At 41.9% G+C, this 13863-nt stretch overlaps 1 pseudogene; it reads right to left on the bottom strand.

Annotated features, from left to right (window-relative positions):
• Positions 819-3859, bottom strand: LOC108637350 (annotated as a pseudogene).

Here is a 13863-nt window from a genome sequence, read left to right as displayed (position 1 = left end):
AAGGCTATGGTTTTTCCAGTGGTCATGTATGGATGTGAGAGTTGGGCTGTGAAGAAGGCTGAGTGCCGAAGAATTGATGCTTTTGAACTGTGGTGTTGGAGAAGACTCTTGAGAGTCCCTTGGACTGCAAGGAGATCAGCCCTGGGATTACTTTGGAAGGACTGATGCTAAAGCTGAAGCTCCAGTACTTTGGCCACCTCATGTGAAGAGTTGACTCATTGGAAAAGACTCTGATGCTGGGAGGGGTTGGGGGCCGGAGGAGAAGGGGATGACAGAGGATGAGATGGCTGGATGGCATCACTGACTTGATGGACGTGAGTCTGTGTGAACTCCGGGAGTTGGTGATGGACAGGGAGGCCTGGCGTGCTGCGATTCATGGGGTCTCAAAGAGTCGGACACAACTGAGTAACTGAACTGAACTAAGTGTAGAGTATTCTGGTACTGTTTATTAAAAGTTCAATTTTGCATTTTATAGCAAAGTAATATGGACTGTTGGTCCAAATTATAGATTTAAAGATTCCTTAATTTATGTAGATTAAGATACTAAGCTAATTCCCAAAGTATTCTATAGATGTATGTTTCATTTTTAGAACAAGCAGGGTTCAGTGGGCACTTTTAGGATCTTGCTCACATCATTCCTGTATATCCAGAGACTTCTGGATCCACTAAAGGACAAAGAAAACGGGTTAAGTCTGCTGAAAGCATCAACAGGAATCTGATACACAGACACAGATTTCATTGTTACAGATAGTGGAAATGAAGTCTTTAAAACTGCTTATGATAAGCTGAAGATTGAGTTCTTTAAGCATGTTAGTCTGTTAATTCTTTAAGCATGGATCTTTTCTACAAAGACTGCATTCTCTACCTATAGCCAGTAACTTGAGGGCCTTCTCTAGATTTTGCACTGCATTGGTGACATCATAGTGCAAAGCTCTGCCAGCATATTTGGTATATTTCTGAGCTCTAGCAGAGTCCTCTGATGTTAGTTGAATATCTCCCTGGGAAACTGCAGTACAGTGCAGAATCAATGCCTGGAGTAGTCTGTGGAGTAGGCTGGGTAGTGTTATTTGCTAAACTTGTACTGTGAGGAACTTCTGCTGGGATATTAGCTGGAATGCTGGATTGTGGGCACCAGGAGAAATTTGTGTGCAGATTTCCCTGGTGGCTCAGATGGTAAAGTGTCTGTCTATAATGCGGGAGACCCGGGTTCACTCCCTGGGTAGGGAAGATCCTCTGGAGAAGGAAATGGCAACCCACTCCAGTACTCTTGCCTGGAAAATCCCACGGATGGAGGAGCGTGGTAGGCTACAGCCCATGGGGTCACAAAGAGTCGGACACGACTGTGCAGCTTCACTTTCACTTTCATAGCTGCCTGATGTCATGTTGCTTGGGTCCTAAGTTGAAGATCATGGCTGAAGTGGCTGAGTGGGCAGAGAGGTTGCTCCCATATTTTCATTTTTCTTCAACATCAGTATATTCTTCAGTCCCACCAGTCCCAAGTCTCTCCATTCTATAAACAATTATAAATATATGTTATCTTTCATGTTGCCTTTTATCTTTCATACATTTTCATCAGTAGAGTTCTCCAACACTGTTTTGACATCTGTTAAAAGACTTGCAGTGTAGTGGAACTTGATCATGTTTTTGTGAAATCACCCAGCATGAACTTCATTATCTGTATACAAAACATTTTCAAAGCATAGTTCTCCAAATGGGCAGAGACTGCAGCCATGAAATTAAGGACACTTGCTCCTTGGGAAAAAAGCCATGACATACCTAGACAACATATTAAAACATGGATATCACTGTGCTGACAAACATTCGTATAGTCAAAGCTGTGGTTTTTCCAGTAATCATGTGTGGATGTGAGTTGGACTGTAAAGAAGGCTGAGCAATAAAGAATCGATGCTGTCAAACTGGAGAAGACTCTTGAGAGTCCCCTGGACAGCAAGGAGTTTAAGCCAGTTAATTCTAAAGGAAAATAACCCTGAATATTCATTGAAAGGACTGGTGCTGAAGCTGAAGCTCCAATACTTTGGCCACCTGCTGCAAAGAGCCAACATATTGGAAAAGACCTTGATGCTGGGAAAGATTGAAGGCAGGAGAAGAAGGGGACAACAGAGGATGAGATGGTTGCATGGTATCACCAATTCAATGAACATCAGTTTGAACATCCTCCAGGAGATAGTGAAGGACAGGGAAGCCTGGCATGCTGCAGTCCATGGGGTTGCAAAGAGTCAGACACAACTGAGTAAACAACAATTATTTCTTGAGTAACATTCATTATCACCCAACTGTTTAAGCACTTTTAACTGATCCATTAGCTTTTATAAAAATTTATGACATTTAATTTTTACTATCAATCTTCATTCCAGTTTGCCATCACATAGAAAAGACAGTAATAAACCTCAAGGTCTTACTTGTCCAGCTTATGAGCCATCCTCAGATGAAGCAGTATGCTCCTAAACTATAGGAGCAGCAGAGCAAGCATGGCCATCTCCACTCCAGGAATCCTATCTGGTCATATTTTTATAAAAATTTTACACTGACCTAAAGTGAGAATGACCTTAAATAATTAGAGAGCAAAAGCAAAACTATTGATAACTTTTGGTTGGAATTTCTTCTCTTGAGACTATTTCACAGTCATGGGTCATGTGCTCAGTATGCACTAAAGCCCAATAATGGACTAATAATTTTCTCTTAAAGGCTGTGTACCTTTCAGCCAGCTATTCCTAGAGATGATGAATTAAAAACTCCAGCTGATGCCTCTGGCAGTGTCCTTCTGCCTTAAAGTCCAATTGGTGAATAGAGCGGTTGCTGATATCTGTTAACTCAAAAGGCAAAATGGATCAGAGGGGCCCAAAAAAAGGGGGTAGCCTGGGGCTTGTTGAAGGGCTTCCAGGTCATCCTCTTGGCTGTGGCCCCATTGAAAGGAAATGACCTTTTATGTAACCCTGTAAATGGTTGGCATTAAGAATGCAGGGAGGTGAAGAGTTCCATCAGTCCATGGATCTCCTTTTTAATTGTTGGAGTGGCGAGGGTCAGAAGCAGTCTTCTCCCACGGAATGAGACAATGAGACACCATATCCTGATCATGCCCAGAAATTTCACTTGGGTGCTTGTACGCTTTCTGTAATAAATGGCCCAGCAAGTTGCCACCTATGTGTTAGCAGGATGTTCAGCCCTTGCTTGGTAGCTCTCTTCTCTGGACTCAATAGAATGATATTATCAGCAGAGTAGAAAGACAAGCCCCTCCTCTAGTAGTGGGAGATTTTCCAGGTGATGCATTGCTGACAAGTAGGAAATTCAAGTAGCATTGTGGAAGGGTGTAAATGGTGAGTTGTTATCATTCCACACAAAGATGAACTGATCTGAATCATCCCTGTTTGAAGGAATATGGAAAAGGGCATTTGTGGCATCAGTTGCTGCCTAATAAGTTCCCACACTCTGGACAAGTTTTTGCAATCATCATGATGTCAGATACTACTGTTGCCAGGGTTGTTCTGTTGATTGAACAGCCAGAAGCAGTTGAGTAACTGTGAACTCATGATCTGGTATACAAGTCAGCTGAGTTACTGAATAGGGATATAGTCTCAAGGACTTTTTCTGCATGAAGCTTAGAAAAGAGGGCAGTTATTTCTGTTTCTTTCCCAGGCAAATTTTTGAGAGACAGCTGTTCAAATTGGATAGGTTCACAATCTTCCTATGCTCCTCCAACATGGCCTTAACTGCAGTTAAGCAGGGCTTAGAAGAATGTGAGTAGAGTTGCACATAGACAATACAGTGGTACTCTGCTGGAGAGCCCCATGGTGTCCACTGGCTCTTCTGGAGACACATTAGTCCGACGGACAATGTGCATTGTGGGGCCCTTCGACTCCTGTAAATGATCCAACCCTGAGCCTTGAACGAGTCTCCCTAGCACCTTTCAAAGTGCTCCTTCCAGAAAAGAATTTTACTTTAGTGACTACTTTTTTCTCTTCACTAATCTGGCAGAGAAAGCTGCCTGTTTTGACTTGGTCAATTAAGAGAGCAAGCCAAACTGAAAGTAACAAGCTTTTATTCACTTCCTTTAATAGTATAAGTAAGTCCAAATGGAAAGGGCCTCAGCTCCACCATTGTTTAATTTTCCCCACAGAAAGAAAACAGGCAAGGGTCAGATGTATCAATACTGATGGGAGTAGGGGCTGAGGGAAGATGATGTCATATCTGAAGGAGCCCCAAACAAAAGGCCCTTCCTTACTGTGGCCCCAATAACCTTGTGAATACTAATGCAGGATGGCTAGGAGTGTAAGTCCTGAATACTGAGTAGTAACCAAGAAAACTATCTTCAGATTCCTGCAGTAAAGTGGTCTGTAAGAGGCACCTGAAAAGTACAAATATCAGCTGATCCCTCCTCTCCCTTATATAGGGAGGCCTCTAATAGAGGCAGCTGGTATAGGAATCCAGAATGCATAAGAACACGGTGTGGATGGGCCTTGGTCCTCTACTGCAACTACTTTCGGTGTTTAAAGTTCACTGGATATGCATCAAATTTGGTATGAGGTGAGAAGTATTCCCCCATGAGAACTGTCAGGTGGATACTTTGTAATTATCTGTGGTTGGACCTGCAAAATCAAACATAGGATTTTGACCTGGAGTTGAACTCGTGTATACATATATATATATACATATACATGCACATAAACATACATATATTCATACACCTACACTGAGTGTCCTTTGTGTTTGTTGTGGTAGAGACTGAAATAAGATTGACACTTTGGAGTGCTTCGAAAAAAGCCTGGCCTGCTTGGTACTTTGGGGGGATAGAGAAGGGAAAACCTCGGTTCCTTGAAGCTTGGAATGAGACAATATACCCCTTTCCACTTTGCCCTTAGGGATTTCAGTTAGATACTAGGTCCTTGTACCATCTTTACATTAATGACTCAGATATGGTCATATGTGGGTCATCATGGAATCCAGTCCTTGTTGGGTAGTACACTTGTTTGGGTCCAGTGGAGAATACCATCCATAGAGTGGAAAGTAAAAAAGTAAAAGTGAAGTTGCTCAGTCATGTCCAACTCTCTGCGACCCCACGGACTGTAGCCTACCAAGCTCCTCCATCCATGGGATTTTTGGGGCAAGAGTATTGGAGTGGGTTGCCATTTCCTTCCCCAGAGGATCTTCCCAACCCAGAGATTAAGTCCAGGTCTCCCGCATTGTAGGCAGAGGCTTTACCATCTGAGCCACCAGGTAAGTCCAATATAGTGGAAGGTTAGTACTTAATCTTGGAGCAGGGCTTTTTCTAGGTCATGGGCTTGTGGAAGGGCATGAAGGTATATCACAACCCATTCCACGTAAGGCAAACCAATACTGGTCATTAGTGTGAACAGGAATGTTAAAAGGGGGGGGGGGCATTTGTGATATCAGTTGCTGCATACTTACTTCACTCTACTTGGGCAGTAAATCTCTATGAAGGTCACAGGAGCGTGAAACGCCAGTATCCAGAGCTATACTGTGGCACTGAGCAAACAATAATCAGTCAAGTCTCTAGGCATCCCTAGGCCTTACACACAGACTGAAAGTATGTATAAATGGAGAAATAACTTTGTGGAGAACTTTAGTTTCATTAAGCTCAGCATTAACCACAGTGAGCTGTTTTTGGATGGTAAAGGTGCTAGACACTGGTAGTCTGGTGGTTGTTTTTCATTTGCTAAGTTGTGTCCCACTCTTCGGGACCCCGTGAACTGCAGCATAGCAGCCTTCCTTGTCGTTCAGCATCTTCCAGAGTTTGCTCAAACTCATGTCCATTGAGTCAGTGATGCCATTCAACCATCTCATCCTCTGCCATCCCCTTCTCCTCTTGCCCAAAAATAGTTTTCCAAATGCCCTATTAAAATGACCCAAAATGCAGTAGATCCCATCAGATCTTAATGGTAGAAGTGAGTGAGATGCTGTAGAAAATACATCTGTACCAATAATACTTTCAGTAATGGAAACCATAACAATGGAAATTTTTAGTGGCATGTAAGGATATACCTATAGTTGAATTCGGATAACAATTTCCATTTGGTGAGCTCAGACCAAAAACCAGTGAGCATTATCTGGTTCCTCTTCATTGTAGTGTCTGTGCTCATGGACATATTAGTCATATGTACATCAGTATCCAAAAGGCCCAGATATGCAATTTTCACCTATCTCTCTACTGAACTGTGACTTTATCATGTATCCTCATGTCACAACTGGGAAGTTAAGGAGCTTTGTTTTGTTCAGTCGCTAAGGCATATCTGACTCTCTGTGACCCCATGGACTGCAGCACACCTGGCTTCCCTGCCCTTTACTGTTTCCCTGAGTTTGCTCAAACTCATGTCCATTGAGTCGGTGATGCCATCCAAACATTTCATCCTCTGTCAGCCTCTTCTCTTTCTATCCCCCCTTCTCTTCCTGCCCTCAGTCTTTCCCAGAATCAGGGTCTTTTCCGGTGAGTCAACTCTTCACATCAAGTGGCCATAGTATTGGAGCTTCAGCTTCAACACCAGTCCTTCCAGTGAATATTCAGGACAGATTTCCTTTAGGATTGGCTGGTTTGATCTCCTTGCTGTCCAAGGGACTCTCAAGGGTTCTCCAGTACCACAGTTTGAAATCATCAATTCTTCATTGCTTAGCCTTCTTTATGGTCCAACTCTCATATCTGTACGTAACTACTGGAAAAATAACTTTGACTATGCGGACCTTGGCCTAACCTTGTTTGTATAGAATACTGAGAAATTGCATAAAAGTAGTAGGGGTGGGGTGTGTTTCAGATTCACCTCAAGATTCACTGGGAAATGCAAAAGAAGAGCACTTGTGTTAATCATAGATGTCATCATCATTTGAACTCTAGAGTTTCTGGGTTTGGGGTCACCTATGGACCACTACCTAGCCATGAATTCCTTGGTGGACAGCCCTTCAGTGTTCTTCTTGAGATCCCACGGTTAAGTAACTAGACCCAGAGATTTCCTTGAGAAACCACTTAATCAGATCATCCATATGTGGGTTCTTGATTACCATTTTTAGGACACTTTCTTCATTGGCCAAACGATATCTGTCTGTGACTGGTTCTTCCTTTCCCTGAAATTTGTCGCTGAATATCTGGATTGTCTTGTGAACCAACTGATATAACCTTAAAAGGAGGCTTAATATAGCTAGGAAACCAGCACAGGTGGCACAAATGACACTGGTAATCTGAGTCTGGTTACCAGTCACATCATCTACTCTTCTTTATGTTCACTGTTGAACCAAAAGACCATCAGATGCTTATCAGGCATCACTTTCTTAAGTGTTAGTATACTCATAAGTGGGCCAAATTTAAGAAACAAGCTGGGGAAGGAGAGAGGGAATCAAGTGTTCACATCATTGTCTTCCCCCTTTCTTGGGCAGAGTGGTCACTGTGAAAGCACTCAGAATGAGGGAGTCTGTTGTGACACACCCCCTCACCAAGACTCAGCAATTACCTCTTGAGAAGTATCCCGGTCTGACTGGTTTCCTCAGGTCACTGGCAAAGTGACCTTAAGAGCTTTAGATACTTTTTCACTAAAAATGAGTCTCAAAAATTCGCTGTGTTGCAGGCTGTCTACCAGTGCCAGGGACAAACAGCACTAACAGTAGTCATCAGGTGTAATTCAGCGAGCATGGTCTGCAGTGTCTTTGATAACAAACTGTTTTGTTTTCTGATTTACCTTATGTTTCATTTTGTAAAGGTAACTGCCAAGTTTTTTGGTTTTCTTTTGTTCTGTCCTAAAAGATAGTGTATTAGATATCTAGTTTTTTTTATTTCACTTAACTTTATATACTGGAAATAACTCCATGTTAGTTTATGGTATCTTTTTCATTTCCTTTACAGTCGTGTGCACAGTTGTTTGGACCATACTGTATACCATAGTTGATAATACCATAGTTTATAGTATATACTTTGGCTTATTGGTGAACCAGTTTGCACGTATAAGTGATTTTGAGTATATTGTAATTGCAAATATGCTGTGATGAATAATCTTGTGCATATACCATTTTGTGGTTTGGGTTATGACTATGTTTTAACCTGAAGTGTTAAGGAAACTGGAGACCTAACAGAACATATTTGAAACCTATGAATATGAATGAAGTGATGAGACAGTTTCAGTATATATCATTAAGACTCTTCTTACCATTTTCATATCAGTCCAGTATTATAATACTTTCCCATAGTTTTTTTTAAATGTGAGAAAATGTTGACATACACTTGTCAGTAATTTGAAAGTATAGAATCAAACAGTGTATCTATTTTTCCATTTATTGGAGTAAATATCTCTGTTTATATAGCTAGTGATAAAGTACCAGATGAAAATCCTGTGCTTGAGCAAGAGTCAATGTCAGAAACTCAACTGGAAGTAAAGAAACAAAGACCTTCTAAAGGAAGAAGACTCAGTAGTAAGTATAATAATTATAGATAATGTTAACTTATTTTTAATTAAACTCATCAGTAGGTTATTTCTCTGGCTCATGAGTATGTATTTGAAATATGCTATATAGAAGACTTACTGTGTGAATTCTCTAAGATAACTAGAGAACAAAGGCAAAATTATTCATATCTCTTGTTTGGTATTTCTGATTTTGTGGTCATAGATCAATCACTCAGCATCTACCAGGGCCCTATAATAGACCAGTAAATTTCTCTTAAAGGATGTTTACCTTTCAGCTGACTCTTAGAGATGTGGGTTTGAAAGCCTAAAGGGGTGCCTCTGACCCATGTCAGTGGTCTTCTGCCACAGCCTCCAACTGGTAAACAGAAATGCTGCTGAATTCTGTAACTCAAAGAACAAATAGGGATTAGAAGGGTGCCAGGGAAGGGCAGCCTGATGACCTGTTGTAGGGTCTCCATGGCATCCTGTTAGTCATGGCCCCATGGAAAGGAAGCAGCCTTTCTATTTACCCTATAGATGAGTGTCATCACAGACTATACATAAGGAATGTGAGAATGTAATCTGTTAGTTGTCCCACCAGTCTCCAGGCCTTCTCTTCATTTGTGGAAGTAGAGAGGACCAAAGCTTGGCACTGTTTTCTGGAATGAGATATCTTTCCCCTTACAGATCATGCTCAGTCATTTTATTAAGAGTGCCAGGTAACTACCTTGTCCGTAATTATGGCTCCGCAGAGTTGCCATATGTGGGTCTGTGGCACATCCATCTAGTCTTTGTCTAGTAGGGCGCATATTGGACCCAAAGACAATGTCATCAATAAAGTGGAAGTCTGTTGCACCCTTTGATAGTGGAACATTTTCATATCATCACTTTTGCATTGATGACAGATATTCAGAGAATTTTGTTAGCCTTGTGGAAGTATGGTAGTTCCTCTCAGGAATACAAAGCAGGGTTTCACACTGACAGTTAACCTATGCTAATGATACATATATCAGTGGGGCCAAAACAATGGAAATTTGTAGTGATTTAAAGGGACACACCCATCGTTGGATCTGGTAAGGATTCCACTGGTAATGAATGGCCTCAGACCCAATGGCCTGGGGTGCTTACCCAGATCTCTCTCCCTTATGTGGTAAATATTGTGTGTTTCTCCATCATTCTGGTGTCAGGAGTTGAGATCATAGTCACATAACCACCGTATCCAAAAGATCCAGGAAATATACTGAACTCTGTCCTCATGTTCCCACTGTGGACATAGGGACTTGGTCTAACTCATAGTCTTGTGCATTTTTGAAAGCAAAGTGTTCTTTTTTTCTTTTCTTTCTTTAAGACATTTACTTATTTTTGGCTTCGCTGAATCTTGATTGCCTTGAGTGGGCTTTCTCTAGTTGCAGTGAGTAGAGCCTACTATTTGTTGCAATGCTCGGGCTTATCATTGCAGTGGCTACTCTTGTTGTGGAGCGTAGGCTCTAGGCACATGGGTTCAGCAGTTGCAGCACACAGGCTCGGCTATTTTTCAGCTCACCAGATTTAAAGCTCAGGCTCAGTAGCTGTGGTACATGGGCTTAGTTGCTCCACAGCATGTGGAATCTTCCCAGACCAGGGATCAATCTTGTGTCCCCTGTATTGGCACTTATCCACTGTGCCACCAAGGAAGTCCAAGAGAGTTCTTGATAGAAGTTGGTGGGCTCTCAGAATACTCATGTCAAAATTCAGTGGAAAGCACTGAGCAGTGACACTGTATTAGTTGTAGGAGTCATCTCTAGGCGGACACTAGTTTAGCTTCCTTCTAGGCATCCAGTGGGTCTTAAGTTCCTTGACAGTAATCCCATCAGCCTACCTCTCTGACACCTCATATTGGATATTCACTGGTAGATCTCTTCTGGGGATCGAGGCCTAGATTGTTCAGGAATAGGTTACTGATCACCGTTTTCACATTGTTTTTACTGTTAATCACTGCTACATTGGCAGTAGGTGCTAGTCCGTGTCCAACAATCTGTCAGTCAATATCTAGATTGTATAGCTCCCAATAACCTGACCTTATGAGGAGGCTTATTTGAGCTCAATAGTTATCTAGCAGGGTGACATGAATGAATCAAGAAATCCAAATTTGGTTAAATATCTCACTGTTCTCACTGTAGACCCTGGGACCATCAGTGTGGCACAAACGGACACTATCATTTCTGCAGTGATGATCCAAACATGTTTTTCAGTGGTAGAGAACTCATCACAGGTTGGTCCTTCTGTGAGAGCCGAAATAATTGCCCACTGATGAAGGAGAGAGTTTCAAATGTCTGCTCTTTTTATTCCCCACTTTTCTTCCACCTCCTCAGCCAACATGACTGCTGTCACGGCTCTCTAAAGAAGGCATTTTGTACCTTCTGCAAAGTGTGTGTGCCCCTCTCCTTCACTAAGTTTAACAAGATTAATACCTTCAGTATGAAGGCAAACTACCAGGTTTCTTTTGCTACTGGAACAGTGATCCTACGTCTCTCTCTCTCTCTCTCGTTTTTGTTTTGTTTTGTTTTGTTTTTGGTAAAACATACATCTCAGTAGCTCATTGTCAGTCCTAGGAGCAAATTTAACAGTAGCTAACAGTAGTTAGTGGGTACAGCTCGACATGCACGGTTTCCCACAGCTTTACATCCCATCGCTAGTGGACCATAAGCAGTAGCACACAAATTGCTGCCCTAGCTTTCTCAGAGCCCCTCTGGTGACTCTTATTTGATTGACCCAGCAGGTGTCTTGGCTAATGAATCAAGGTCTAGAGAAAAGAAACTGTTCCCCCTCAGAACTGAAAAGCCTAAAGAAATACAGTTGCACTCTCCTAGGGCACACTGTGTGGTTGCTAGCCCTGTCCAAAACACACTGGCCTGGCTGTCACAGCACCCCAGGGTCCGCTCAGACTCTTGCTAATGCTCCTGTGGTACCCTCCCCCACCTCACCCCAGAATGTCCCACAGATTTACTAAGCACATCCCAAAGTGTGCCATCCCGAAGTGTGCCTTCTGATAAGGCTTTGAGCTTCATTTACCCTGCTTGCTGCTCCAATTTGTGTGAGAGAGAGATACCAGTTTTTGAGTTGGCCAATTAAAATAGCAAGCCAAACTAAAAGTAACAAATGTTTACTCACTTACTGCCATAGTTCAAGCAGGAGAGGGCCCAAGCTATAGCCATGTTCTGTTTCCCCACTTGGAGCAGCAGTAGGTGAGGGTTAGATGTATTAATACCAGTGCAAACCTGGTATGAGATGTAGAAGAGTATCACCTCACAGCTGAAGGAGCACCAGGCAAAAGACTCTTGGTATCTTATGGATCCTCTGAGGCATCTTGAATACTGAATCGTAACTGAGAAAAGTTTCTTCAATCCCTCCTCACCCTCCTCCCGTAAGGTAATGCAGTCAGTGGCAGTGCTGGAATAGTACGACGCCCTAATCAAGCCCACCCCTACTACCGCCACACTGAGGCTTCCAGTTGATGGTGACTGAGCTAAGAATGCAGTGTGCTTAAGAGAGTGGTGGGAAGGGAGGGCTGTGTCCATGACTGCAGCTTCTCCAGTGGTTGCAGTGCACTGGCTGTGCATCAGGTCTCTGTGAGTTAAACTTCTTTTCCCCATGGTACGTGCTGCATGTGTGCAAAGCTGCTTCAGTTGTGTCCAACTCTTTGTGACCCCATGGACTGTAGCCTGCCAGGCTCCTCTGTCCAGGGAATTCCCCAGGCAAGAATCCTGGAGTGCGTTGCCATGCCCTGCTCCACGGAATCTTCCCAACCCAGGGGTTGAACCTGTGTCCCTTTTGTCTCCTGCATCGGCAAGAGGATTTTTTTTCCCACTAAGCGCCACCTGGGAAGCCCCAAAGTTAACCCCGGGTAATGCCTTTATAGTTGTCTGATTCTGCCTGAAAGATCACATATAAGATCTAGACTGGTCAGGTTTCTTAAGTATGTTCACATTTTTATATATGTACTTACACATATATACATATTTTTATACATGTACATTAGCATGTATACCTATATATGTGTATATAAACCTGCATAGATATGTTTAGAATTCATGATAAATCTTGGAAATCTTCAATTCTGCTTTACCCCCTCAGGACTGTTCTGCATTCTTTCATTTCATGTGTGTATTTCCTTTCTAAGGGGCTCCCCTCATAGCTCAGTGGGTAAAGAATCCTCCTGCAGTGCAGGAAACGCAGGAAATGCAGGTTTCATCCCTGGGTCAGGAAGATCCCCTGGAGAAAGAAATGACAACCCACTCCAGGATTCTTGCCTGAAAAATCCTTTGGGCAGAGGAGTCTGAAGGGCTACAGTCCAAAGAGTCACAAAGAGTCAGACACAACTGAATGACTTAGCACACATGCACACACTCTACAACTGTTCTCTCTAAATAACACATTTGCTCATTTGTTAGACTATGAAAATTATTTTGAAATTGTTTTGCCTATTAGTATGGGGAAAAAGCCTACTGGAAATACTTTGTCATGTGTTGACAATCTCTCCACGCTTCTGCCCATGAATGAGGGTATATGTCAAATGTTGTACTGATGAGTTACTTGCATTAGTACTTGTTGTTTTCAGTAGGTTAATTTCTCTAAGCTTGCTTTCAGTTTTAGTTTCTCTTTTTTGTTTTAATTTTATTTTTGAAACATGTGGAACCTAAACTTGCTTCCAAAAGTAAATACTATGCAAAAAGGTATACTTAAAGGAGTACCATTTCTTCCTCAGTTTGCTCCTTTGCATCCTGTAGGTAACCAGTTACATTTTTTTCTATCTCAGTTGTGTGTCATTTTGTAAAGGTAACTGTCTCTCTAATTCTCTCCCTTCCTCTTATTTATTTCCTTTTCCCCCCATCTTCCTTATCTAAAAGGTACCATACATTTCTCTTTTTGTGTTTTTTTTTCCCCTCTCTTAATATTATCCCCTTGAAATCCCTCCAAGTCAGTTTATAGAGATTCATTTGATTCCTTTTACATCTTTACATACATCTGATGATACCATATTATTTAGCATAATTTACAAAGTTTATGGAATTTCCCTGATAGCTCAGTTAGTAAATAATTCGCCTGCAATGCAGGAGACCCTGATTTGATTCCTGGGTCCGGAATATCCCTTGGAGAAGGGAAAGGCTACCCACTCCAGTATTCTGACCTGGAGAATTCCATGGACTGTATAGTCCATGGGGTCACAAAGAGTCAGACATGACTGAACGACTTTCACTTCACTTCACAGAGTTTATAGTACATATATTAGATTGTTTATCCAATTTCCCATGCATGAACATTTATATGCAATTACAAATATTACTGTAATTAGCAGATAGTACACATATGTTTTGTTCGTTGGTCTCTGAAGTCTATGTCAATCTACAAAATATAAATAACTTAAGAGAAACAGAGACAAATACAAACTATATATAATGCCTGGAAATACTTATAAGATAATGAGAAA

Source organism: Capra hircus, chromosome 13, assembly GCF_001704415.2.
Source record: "Capra hircus breed San Clemente chromosome 13, ASM170441v1, whole genome shotgun sequence".
Taxonomy (NCBI): domain Eukaryota; kingdom Metazoa; phylum Chordata; class Mammalia; order Artiodactyla; family Bovidae; genus Capra; species Capra hircus.
The sequence above is the reverse complement of the archived record's forward strand: the minus strand, read 5'-3'. Positions and strand labels throughout refer to the sequence as shown.